Source organism: Erpetoichthys calabaricus, chromosome 5 (genome assembly GCF_900747795.2).
Source record: "Erpetoichthys calabaricus chromosome 5, fErpCal1.3, whole genome shotgun sequence".
In the NCBI taxonomy this organism is placed as follows: domain Eukaryota; kingdom Metazoa; phylum Chordata; class Cladistia; order Polypteriformes; family Polypteridae; genus Erpetoichthys; species Erpetoichthys calabaricus.
In genome coordinates, this window is record NC_041398.2 from 170,912,334 (window position 1) to 170,924,993 (window position 12,660).

Here is a 12,660-nt window from a genome sequence, read left to right on the forward strand (position 1 = left end):
GCTTAAGAAATATATTTATTTTACACCTTTTTGACATCTTGTTAGGTTCAGGGTCACTACAAGATCAGCCCTTTTATTCATGCTATAAAAACTGCAAACTTTTTCAGAAATGGTTTCAAATAGTTAATTTTATTTGTACTTAAAGATAATTTAAGTGTAGCACTTTGAACTTTGGAATTAAGGTTCTGGGCTCTGTGCTGGTAGCCGGTTTTTACATGAGGTCTCTCTCACTCACGTCTCTTTTTTTTCATAGGACAACTTAATTTTTTTATGATTATTAACCAATGTATTTAATATTATTTATATTAAAATTAAGATTTAGCCTCTGGCTTGTTACAATAAATCATAGATATGTTGCTGTCATCTCAGATGCTGACCCAAATGATCGGCCTGTAACAGCTGCCTTTTGGACAAAATTAAGAACATGAGAGTTGTCTCACTTGGTGAGCGAATATGATTGGAAGAATCTGATGGCTTCCTAGATCTATAACATCGGAGAATTTAAAAAACTCAGACTATAGCAGCAGCAGTTCGCCTGAAGTTGGAAAGAATATGGAGTCAAGATAAAAGTAAGGTGGAAAGTACTTGGAACTGGCCTATTCTCCATAAACGTGGAATGTTTGATCTCTTTTAAATAAGTTGGGTGAACCTTTACATGTCATGGCAAGTCACGGTGAGTTCAGGTACTGTGTCATTTGTTTATTGCGTAGAACCAGCTTAAATTTCTTATTTCAGATGCAAGTTTAATTTTTCATCTGATAAATGGCATGCAGGAAGGAGGGGGACTGGAAAGGAGCGAATGAGCAATGGTGAAAAAAGTGAGCATATTACAATTAAAACTAAAATGTGTTGTGCAGTCATTGAAATACTGACTGAATTGTCCACATTACTGCCCTGGCAGATAATTTTCATCATCTTGACTAACTTTTATTAACTCAGGAACAGAAATGATTCATTCTGTACTAATATTCTAATGAATAAATCATTCTGACCTTAAAATGCTGTTGACTTAACCAAGGGGATATCGGATTGAACAAACTTCAATTAAAAAGTTGAATTTGTGGACACAACCAGCTTGACTTACTCTGTTTGACTGTCAATGCCTTTAAATGTAAACCTGACATCCATCCATCCCACTATATCGTAACTACAGGGTCATGGGAGTCTGCTGGAGCCAATCCCAGATAACACAGGGTGCAAGGCAGGAAACAAACCCCGGGCAGGGCGCCAGCCCACCGCAGGACACATGCACACACACCCACACAACAAGCACACACTAGGGGCAATTTAGGATTGACAATGCACCTAACCTGCATGTCTTTGGACTGTGGGAGGAAGCCCACGTAGACATGGGGAGAACATGCAAAACCCGGGTCTCCTAACTGCAAGGCAGCAGCGCTACCCACTGCGCCACCGTGCCGCCCAACCTGACATACAACTGAGCAGATATGACCACGTCTTACTCCCACCTTACAAGCCAGTGTTTTAATTTCCCCTTGAGGACAAATAAAGTATATCTGTCTATAAATATCTTTATATGAGCACTGTCATATTGAGACATTTGGTTTCTATTCAGCTTTCATAAGCAATGTTAGCAATGTTAGTTTCTGATTCAAGTAGACTCTAGTGCTAAGTTTTTTAGTTTTGACTTCACTTTGCTATTTACCTCCAACTTACATTTTTGTCTTTTTGATTTTTGATTGCAGTATTCTGTGTATTTCCACAGCTTTTGAGCCTTTGCTGCTTTGTCTGACCATGTCTGTGTTCTTGTTAACTATCCCCTAGTTAGTATAATGCTAGCAAAAATATTTGTTAGTAGGACCAGGAGATAAGATATAATAAGAATTTCCAAAAAGGATCAAAACTGAGAGACTGAGAAATCAAGCATAAGAATAGAAACAAGAGGCAAAAATCAAAGTTAAAAAATAGCAAGCAAAGGGTCAGCACCAAAGAAGACCATGAGTAGTTAGATTTAGATAATAGATACATTCAATAAAAAGGGTTTTGTATCTGCAAAACTTGGATGAGTAAGAGCTAAAAAAAATGACACTTTTAATCGATTGCATTGCAGTCAGGATGTCACAACCTTTAAGAAAACACTCCTAACAATGTGGGTGCTCACGTAATGATGGGAGAAACACATAGTGGCATCAGCTAAAAAAATGGTGGTGATGACAAAATAATTCAAAATATGTCAAATGACATTATTTGCCTTAAAAACAGGGTGTAAAAATGTACCTTTAAATACACAAACAGCCATAAAATACTCTAAATATCCCAATCATGACAGTTACCATTCTGCTAATTACAAGAAATTGAATTGAGAAACACAAGACAAAATGTAAGTCAGGACACACACTCTTAAGTTCTGAAGTTCTCAAACCAGGAAATCAAACTGATCTTTCCTGAAACCGGACCTAAACCTTAAATTAACTCAAAATAATGTTGCAAGAGAATTGAATATCAAGAAAATTAATGTAGAAAAATGGAGCACTAAGTGTCATAGGGATTACCCATTAAACTCAGAATGTAAGTGAATAGCATGATCTTCATACTGTTGCACTGCTGATGTCATGTGATCTCCAACTCAATTACTAACAGTCATCAAAAAATGGTGGTGCCCATGAAAACAAAATGGAATCCAATAAAAGGTGCAAATAAACTCTAACAAATGAAAGTGAAACAGAAAACTAACATGAGAATTGAAGTCAGCATCCCCTCCTCAAAAAAAAAACATAATCCTTAAATAATAATTTAGAAATATTATAAACAGAAAATAATCATAACAGCTACTTTATATACTCACAACAATCCTCTGATGCTTTTTGTAACTCTACACAGATTAGTACACATAGCAAAAAGAACTGAGATTTGACTACTGGGTTAATCTCAGTGTGGAGTTTGTTTGTTCTCTCCATGTCCATATAAGATTTCTTCAGAATTCCATTTCTCTAATGTCTATTTTTCTTCAATTGTGCTGCTAATTAATTGTTGAAATATGCCCAAAAATGGATTTATGTCCCATGTAAAATAGTTTACTGCCTTGTGACCAGCATTGCGTTCATGAGCTCCATACCCCAGCAGCTGTGTAGTAAAAAAGGTCTAGAAAATTGGTGGACAGACTTTGAACTTATTTACATCATTTTGCTTTACATACTCTACAGTATGTGATTACCCAAATATTATGATTGTTCAAGATTTTTGATTTTTTCTTGTTTTGTTTTAATGTGCAGCTTTGGTGTCAACTGCAGATTTCATATATTTTCGTAATATAGGATACATTTGTCAAGCTTGGATTTAAAGTACAACAGAACCAGTTTCTCAGTAAACAATAAAACTAAAACAAACACCTCATTTCATTGCAATTAAAATGTGAATGATTCCAATGGCATTCCAGCAGGCCAAGAAACAGACACATCATTCTAATAAGATTTCCTGCACATTTCTTTGTCTTTCCCCAATCTCATCTTGGTATTCTAGACTCACTGGGGAATTCTTTATATATTTACCCTTTGCCAAGTTGGTCACGTGACAAGATCTTACTACATTATCACAAACATCTGCGCTGCATATGTGGCCCTTTCATTTTAAACTGTATTTATTTAACTGACACTTTTATCCAAAGTGACTTGCAAATCATAATTATACTGGTGTATTAAGTGACTTGTGGTTTACAGCCCAGTACTTTACTTACACTGCTTTACTTTTATTGCTGTGCATTCCAGTGCCTTTCTGAGTAACTCCAGGGATCTAACGCAGTTGAAAACTGATGTGTGAAAGATTCCATTTTGTTTTACTTATACAATAATGTGTATTCTAGTAAAGACACCAAGATGGGACTGAGACAACACATTACCTAATGTGTAAGTTTCAATATATTTGCTTTAAAACGTGTGGGTTGTTACTGTTAACAATCCAGATATTCTATTAACCAAAAAAATTAAGTTTTACATATCAAATTACTGTGATTTAACATAAAGGAAGGGCAGCAGTGCTACATTGGAGTCATGGATTCAGATCCACCTCCAGGAACTGTCTGTTTAGAAAATGTAAGATCATCCGATATATTTTGAGTTTTTCTTCATGAGTTGCAACCTTCTGTATATAATGGTAACAGGTGACTGTAAGTCTTTGTAACATGCAGCAAATATAATCGATAGTTAGGATGTCACTGTGATTTTTGTTTTTAACTTTTTACTTACTTACACAAATATTTATCTTACATTCACCCATATATATAAATTATTTGAGAAATGTTAGATACTGTAGTATAGGTCCTGAAAACCAAGACCTTTTTCAAATATACACATCCAGAGACAAATCAAAAATAAAATTAAAGCGGAGTGGACTCAGTATTGTTGGATCAGTACTATAATTCATCCATTCATCCATTATCCAACCCGCTATATCCTAACTACAGGGTCACGGGGGTCTGCTGGAGCCAGTCCCAGCCAACACAGATCGCAAGGCAGGAAACAAATCCCGAGCAGGGTGCCAGCCCACCATAGTACTATAATTCTGACTTTGGTATTGATACCAGCATTCAAACCTTAGTACCAGTACCAAAATGGCTCCAAATCAAATAATGGATAATTCTAGAACCCCCTGTCATACTCCAGTGTCTCTGCATCGCACAATTGCTCGTCTCCTTGCTCCAGCACACCATCACAATGCACTGTTTCCCTCTTGATAGCTGTCACATCAAAGCAATACTGTGGTGTCTCCCGTTAAGTCCCAATCATGTTGAAGCAATAGGGGAAGGCCCCCATGAAGTCTTGATCATGTCACAGCATGCAGTTTCATTTCATGATGAACAGATATTTTTCCATAACTACAATAGCGATCATCTAGTGGTTGAGAGGAAAGATAAAATTTACTTCCAGTATCGAAAATCCTGAAATGCTGGTGCTGTACCACTTTAAAATTTGGGTTTTTTCAGTAATTTTTCTAGTACCAGTCAACCACACAACAATAGTACTCACATAGTTTTTCATATAGCCAATATTTAGAAATAATCAGGTTAAACTGAGGAAAAGAAAGAAAAAGAGGCATATCTAGAATTGTATTGGCCTCATTCTTACAAACATTTGAATAAGATAATAGAGAGCTTGCTGCTTGTTTACTCACTGACTGTCTATCCATGACAATGTTTTAATATCTGAATGGTGTCTTCTTGGATGTCATCAGGATATCCAGCCTTTGATGCTTTTCTACAAAGCAAGCCACCTGCACAAGAAACAAAAAACCTGTGGTGCTAAGACAAGAAACTTGTCCTTCTTCCAGTAGTGCTGGAACTCTTGTTTGATGATGTTGATGTGCTGCCTGTAATGGGTGTAATGAGAAACAGGTAGAAATAGATGAAAGAATGGATGGGGAAATTAAGTTATTATAATGTAACATGCCAGAGAATAGTCTGCATTCAGACCAGAATACTCCCAAAAAATGTTACCCAAAAATCATTGCCTACAATTTCTAAATCCCTGGTGTATTGCCCTTTGCTTATCCAAACTAAAGTAGCAAAGAAATTTTTCTTGAAGAGTTTTTGACATAAGATATGATGTGCTCCACCTCCTGTTAAACGTTAAGTTAAACGTTCCTCCATCTCTGTTCCTCAGATAACTCCTATCAGTGATGGCCTACGGTATGGAGCCGTTTTTTTTCCATTTACACTTTTGGGTCTGCAGCTGGAGCATGTGTAAATGAAGTGGCTGATGCACTACAACTGGTGGCTAATCTCACCTCCAAAGCCCTTTAAGAACTCTCAGCTGAGGCTCTTGCTACAAGAACTGTGGCTTTGTAAAATCGTGTTCCCCTGGATATGATTTTGGCAGCCAAGGGATGCACCTACAAAGTGATAGGACAGAAATGTTGCTCCTACATTCTGAACACTTCTCACAATATACATATATGACCTGGCCAATTCTTCATGCGGCTAATCCCGTTTTTCCTTCCGATTGGACATCAGAACTGAATTCTGACTGGTTTAATTAAATTCTTTCTTTTTGCCCATCCTGGTTAAAAGCAGACTTTGTTGCTTTAATATTGTTTGTCATCATCATTTTGCTATATTACTGTACTTTTAAATGTAGTGTGTAAGTTTTTATGCCACCTATCACTTAAATTATAGTAAATACTTCTGTTCCAACTCCTGATATTTATGGTTATATTGCCCTGTCACTTTAACTGCCTTAGGCCAATATAGACCTACCTGAATTTCCTGTTTAAAGTAAATGATGACTGATTATTGTTATTCTAGAAAAACAAAAGGGGGATTGTAAAAGTCGATTATTACTGATAAATATAATTTTCACTACAATATTCAATTAATATTGCTTATATTGAATGACTTCTGTCCTTGTTAGCTTTTAACTTTAGCACTCTAAGAAAGCATTTTAATTAAATCCTCTTGATCTGTGACCCAGTCCCGCTGCTAATTTAGCACAAGGACAAGCATTGATAAATAAATCAGTAAAATGTAGTGTTGCAGAATCCTGACTCCAAGGGTCCTGCTTATCAGTAACTAGCAAGGACATAAGAAATTAAACTAGTCACACACTTATGCAATTGACAAGTGTATCTAAGAAATGTAACCAGCATTTGTAAATCAGTCATCTCCTTCCATTTACAGAGTGACTCCACATACTTGTCAGTAAAGATATTCTTCCCATCCTGAACTGGCTTTGTGATTTAACTTTGACACATGCTACCATCTTAAATATCGGTAACATGATGACACCACTCTAACTGCTGCTAGTGACCGCGTTTAGGAAGGTAAAGCTAACAACAACATGGCCACGGCCACAGAAGAAAATACTACAAAATGGACATATCAGGCTATCAGGAATATAGTAAACGAAATGGTGGCAAAAAGATGCTAATATAATAACAATAAAAGTGAAAAAAATCAAAAACAAACTAAGTTACAAAAAAAATACAAACAAAAATTTTGTGGGGAGTAAGCATACATCTAAATTATAAATCCACAACACTACCTGCTCAGCTTTTTGTTAAATCAGTGTTAAAAGTCAAGCTATGTGATATTTTCTTTTCTAGTGTTCAAGAGTTCAGCCAACTGCCCCTGTCTGAAGTGTGTATGTGTTTATTTTTCTGCTGGAAGTTGGCCACAAAGTAAAATAACCGTTTTTTCCATTGCCTGTGTCCCCTGCAAAATAAACAGGTAATTTTAGTGTTTGTGTATGTGTGTGTGTGTGTATTGTTGGGGGGTTGATGTGTCAAAGTGCATTGTAATGGACTGATGCCTTATGTGGAGGATGTCTCCACGCTGGAAGGACCGGGGAGCAGGCATGGCCAGAACGTTACCTCCCCCAGAACGCTAAATGGCAGCCTCCCTGGGGTGGGTGTTTGGTTCTGCCCTGTTGGGATCCATGGCCGCTGTCAGGGAGTGCTGCAGCTGAGATAGGCAGGTGCTGAGCCTTGGAGAGAAGCTTTTCCACCACACCCAGAAGTACTGCCGGAAATAGGTCAATTAGCACCTGGAGCACTTCTGGGTGACCTAAATAAGGGGCCAGCAAGCAGTATTCCAGAAGCCAGAATTGGGAGGAGGAGGCGGAGGATTTAGAGGAGGAGGAGTAAGAAGAGGAAGAAGAAGAAGAGGAAGAAGAAGTAGAAGAGGAGGAAGAGGAAGAGGAGGAGGAAGAAGAGGAAGAAGAAGAGGAGGAAGAGGAGGAGGAGGAAAAAGAAGAAGAAGCAGCTTGCTGAGGAGGAGTGAAGGAGTAAAGAAAAGGACCGAGAAATAAAGAGAAAATAAAAAAGCAAGGATAAAGAGTAAAGAAGGTGTGTGTTTGGGGTGTTGGGGACACTGTAAATAAAATTCACGTATGCTTTTTGGACTTGTGCCTCTAGTGTCTGTTTGTGTCGGGTTAGCGTGTTATAGCGCCATCTATCTTCCACACTTGTTAAGCTTTTACTTCCTTATATGCACCCCTGCTGTTATCACGAATCAGCCTGAGCTCCACTTTTTTGCTCAGGTTTTGCTACTTCTCACATTTTTTATTAGGATTTATTTAATTGTTAATCTTTCTAATTGCCTTCTAGTTTAATTGATTAAACTAGAGCCTAGGAGGGCATGGCCCGTAATTATAGCTTAATTCCAAGGTGCTGACACTAATTACAACTCTGTTACCTGAGCAGAACAAATAACAGGAGAGCACTGCAATAGTTCAGTCCTCAGATAAGCTTAGACTGTAGGTTTTATGGAATAGGTGAAGGTGTATAGCCTATACTTATATATTGCTAGGATACTGCTCAGATTTTGGAGTTCTTTATTTGTTTAATCTTTGAAAATAATAAAAAAAACTTGGTAGATTAGTTAGATTTTTTGTGTTTATAAAATGGGCTCAGGTTGTGGTGGTCTCAAATTATGGCAATTGTGCAGATATGAAGGAACCCCAAGTTTTTCTTTTCAGCTAAATTTCAATACATTTTTCAGTGTCGCCAACTAGTTTATCGCCCAGTTCTAATGTGGTATCTGCTTCAGTCTTGCCTTGGGCTATCTTTAATTTTGGGATTAGTGGATGTCCAATTGAGGAAATCCAGACTACACCCATTTTGCTAAATCACTACTTGTATAAAAAGAAAAACATCATCGTTTTTCAGCAGTTTTTTTTTCTTTAGATTGTTTATTTTTGTTGCTTCCTATCAGGTAATATGCACGACTTCTCTATCCACTTGCTGCTTTCTTTACTCTCTTTATCATTACTCCTTCATTTAAGTTGATTGTTAATGATAATCCAGCCATAGCCATGTGAGAGTCCTTGTTGACAATATAAAAAAGGAATCACACCGCTAGGGGGTACACAAACATTGTGCTCTTAGCATCTTAATCTAAAACTGCCACCTCAAAACATCTTTGGTTGTGGAATGGATGTGACGGGGTGCCATCTCATTCCTTACCATCTCACCATCAGACTGCAGCATTAAGCAGATGTTTGGATGTCATAAAAGTTCCTGCTAGACTTAATGCTTGAACCTTGAGAGAGAAGAAAGAGAAAATGTCAATCATACCTGACAGCAGCATGAGATGCATTAAAGAGGTGGATTCAGATGGGCAGTATTGTACTTGGAAAAAAGAGCTATAAAATGTTGCACTGTATCGTCTGTAATCAGTTAAAAAAAATTAAAAGCCAAGATTGAAAAAAAGTCATCTGATTGTTGATTTTTGCCTGTCTTTGAATTTTAAGTCTCAAAGTAACATTAAAATTTACAGGTCTGAATGTTGCCAATTTCCATCTTTAGGGTTTTTACTGACCCAGGAGTATCTGCTAATGTTTATAATTTTGTGCTAGATAAAAATCACAGTAAGGAGACATAGTAGGACAGCGGATAGCATTGCCTGACAGATTCATTGTCTTGAGTGTGATATCATGTCATTATCAGTGTTTTTATATTTCAGCCAAGTTTCCTCCTGTGGGTGGAATTCAAATTCATATTTTATGTCCTTTCTTGATTATTTGTTGAGCCATTTATTTATATTAATGCTACTTTTGTTAATAAACCTGCTGTATTTTCTTTTGTTGTATTTTTCTATATATTTCTTTTCCATGTGTTTTGTGGGTGGTCCTCCAAGAAGCGGGGTGACTTGCCAATCACCGCCGGGAACTGCTCCCCACCCTATAAAGCTGAAGGGTTTCTCACAGGTCCTGGTGGTTCATCGAATGCGCTAGGGATTCAATGAGTTACTCTGATTTTTCTGTGCTTATGTTATTGTGTTTGATCTTCTGCTCTGCTTTTTCACCTTGCATTAGATTACTGTATAGTAATTGCAGTAATTAAATGAAATTTTGCCAAATCAATATTTGGACAACAATACAAAAAGATGATCCGCTGTGGCAACCCCTAATGGGAGCAGCCGATAAGGACAAGAAGAAGAAGAAGAAATATAGTAATTATAGCAAATATAGTAATTATACTGTACTGTTTGCCATGGGATTGCCTTTCTAGCAAGTCCTTTATGCCATTTGTACTCTTTAGAGCTTTGCTGTGTAAAAGAGCAGTTTTGTGAAGAATAAACCTATTATTTTATAAAGATTTTGCGGTTGTCCTATTACTAGCTGGGGTTTTGGCAGTAATATCCCCTCTAGTGGGCATTTTGTGTAAGTTTTTAGGTCTCTCAGTTCATAACAAGTGTGGAGTTTGCATATTCTTCATGTGTCTGTGCAGGTTTTTCTCTGCGTACTTCTGCTTTCTTACTACATCAATAAACAAGTTCATTTTAGATTAACTGACATTTCCAAATAGGTCTTGTGTGTTTATAACAGTGACTTGTGAGTGAGTGATTGAGTGGGCCTTCTGATGGATTGGTGGACTAACTGGAGTTTATAATATATCAGTTTGAGTTTATATGTTTTATTGTTGTTTTTGCTATTTTTTTAGTTGCTATTTTCCATATATCCATATTTCATATTTATATATATTTTCTGTTATGTTTGTCATTATATATTCTGCCTCATTAGAGGCCTAGCTGTTCTGCTGCAGTATGGAAAGTTGTAAGTTAGGGTGAGAAGATGAAGTGAAGTCAAAAATATAAGCAGGTGTCATCACCAAGAAGACAAACAGATGATTGGCAAAGCCAGAAATGTTAATCAAGAGTCAAAATCGAAGGTTACAAAGTAATTTTAAAAGCTGTTAGAAAAATAACAATAAAAATTTGCAAACAAAAGAGTAGAGGTTCCAAAGAAGGATGCATAAATATGACCATTTGTAGGATTACACTGAAGATGTCATATGATCCACATTCTGAAGGAGTTCTGGGACGTTACCTTGGCCATGGCCGATGTGAAAATCTCAAAATGGTACAGTGAGTCGAAATTAAGATGGCATCGCAGAAAGAAAAAAAAATTATGCTTCCACAAGACATGATATACAACAAAATAAATGTTAAGGTCAGATTCTTTGGCTTCAGAAATCTCTGAATAGCTGTCAAGATTGCCAAAAAAACTCCCCAGAAAACTGCAAAACTTTAATGAAATGCACCAATTATAATAGTAGTGTTGTCGCTGAAGTTTGTTAGAGTTTGTATTACTGATTTTGCTGGGATTTTCTGGTTATTTTGGAAATTGAATTGTTTATTGGGACTTTTCTACTTTATACTGCCTTTTAGACAACTACTTTTTTTGCTCTTTTGAGCACTCTTTTGTTATTCTTTTATTCATAAATACATATTTTTCATTTAAAGCAGCGTTTCTCAACCTTTAAGTATTTGTGACCCGAGTTTTCATAACAGTTTTAATCGCGCCCCCCCTAACGTTTTTTTGAAACCCTAATAAAATTTATTCCTATATTTTTTGCTGCCGATACACCGCTACAAGTTTAAAATTTCCCTACAAATAATGAAATTACGCCACATATGGCAAAATTCGCACCCCCTTTTTTGTTACTTCACGCCCCCCTAGTGGGGCACGCCCCACAGTTTGAGAACCGCAGATTTAAAGGATCATTGTTGTGTTATTGGTCACAAGCTGTGCTTTTGCCCAGTTTCTCTCTCATATGGCATTTTGGGACTGTTTAGATTTATATTGAACTTTACTAGGCAGCAGCAGCTACCAAAGATTATGAAGTTTAGGTTGCAGTAAAGGGTTCATCGGATTCTTTTTGTTTATTCTGTGGGTAATAATGGAATATTATAAACCTGTCTATCGAGTTTCAGCCAGCATTTTCCCCCTGGCTATTGTTCACAGATGTGTTTCTTGTTCTGTTTTGTTTAATTTTGTATCATTTATTTGTATTAATGTTTCTTTCATTTATAATGTACATTTTTCTATACGTGTGTTGGGAAAGGGGTGTGGCCTAGCTTATGACCCTTGTGTTTTGTGGGCGGCTCCCCAAGGGGCGGGGCCACCTTGCAATCACCGCCAGGAAGGCCTCCCATAGTCCCTGGTGGTTCATTGCGAATGCACTAGGGCAATTGTTACTTGTGTTTTTTTTTTGTGGTATTGCTTTTTCAGTGTGTATTCTGGATTTTCAACACTGTGCTCTGTTGACTATATCTATTGGATTCTGTATTGGGACTTTGTTTATTGTGGATCTCCTTGCCTTTTCAGACAATTCCTTGTGCTCTATGAAGCTTTGTATATTACGGAACCATTTGGTAAATAAACCTTTTTATTTTCTAAAGATTTTTCTTGGGCCTTTGGTTCTCTAGTTAGGGTTTTTGATGGTGTTTCCCCCCACCAGTGGGCAGCTTTCACAACACTGCCATTTTCCCATTTTCGGGGCCTGGTAGGCCAGAAGGCAGCAGATTATCATTTGTGGGACTAGATGGTCTGAATGAGCCTCTTCTGGGCTGGCCAATGAAAGTCCTGGCCTTCCTTTAGAATCTTTTGTGGAGCCCTCACACACACTTTGTCATGTTCCTGACGCCTCCTCACAACAGAGCTGTTTCTGTTTGTGCACAGTTCATATTGTTCAGGAAGGTGAAATGACCATTTTCTAACGAGTCTCTAGATAGATAGATAGATAGATAGATAGACAGACAGATAGATAGATAGATAGATAGATAGATAGATAGATAGATAGATAGATAGATAGATAGATAGATAGATAGATACTTTATTAATCCCAAGGGGAAATTCATATAAAAAAAGAAAAAAAGAAAGCAAATAACACTAAAAAAAATTAGCTGGATAACCGGATTCAGTGAAT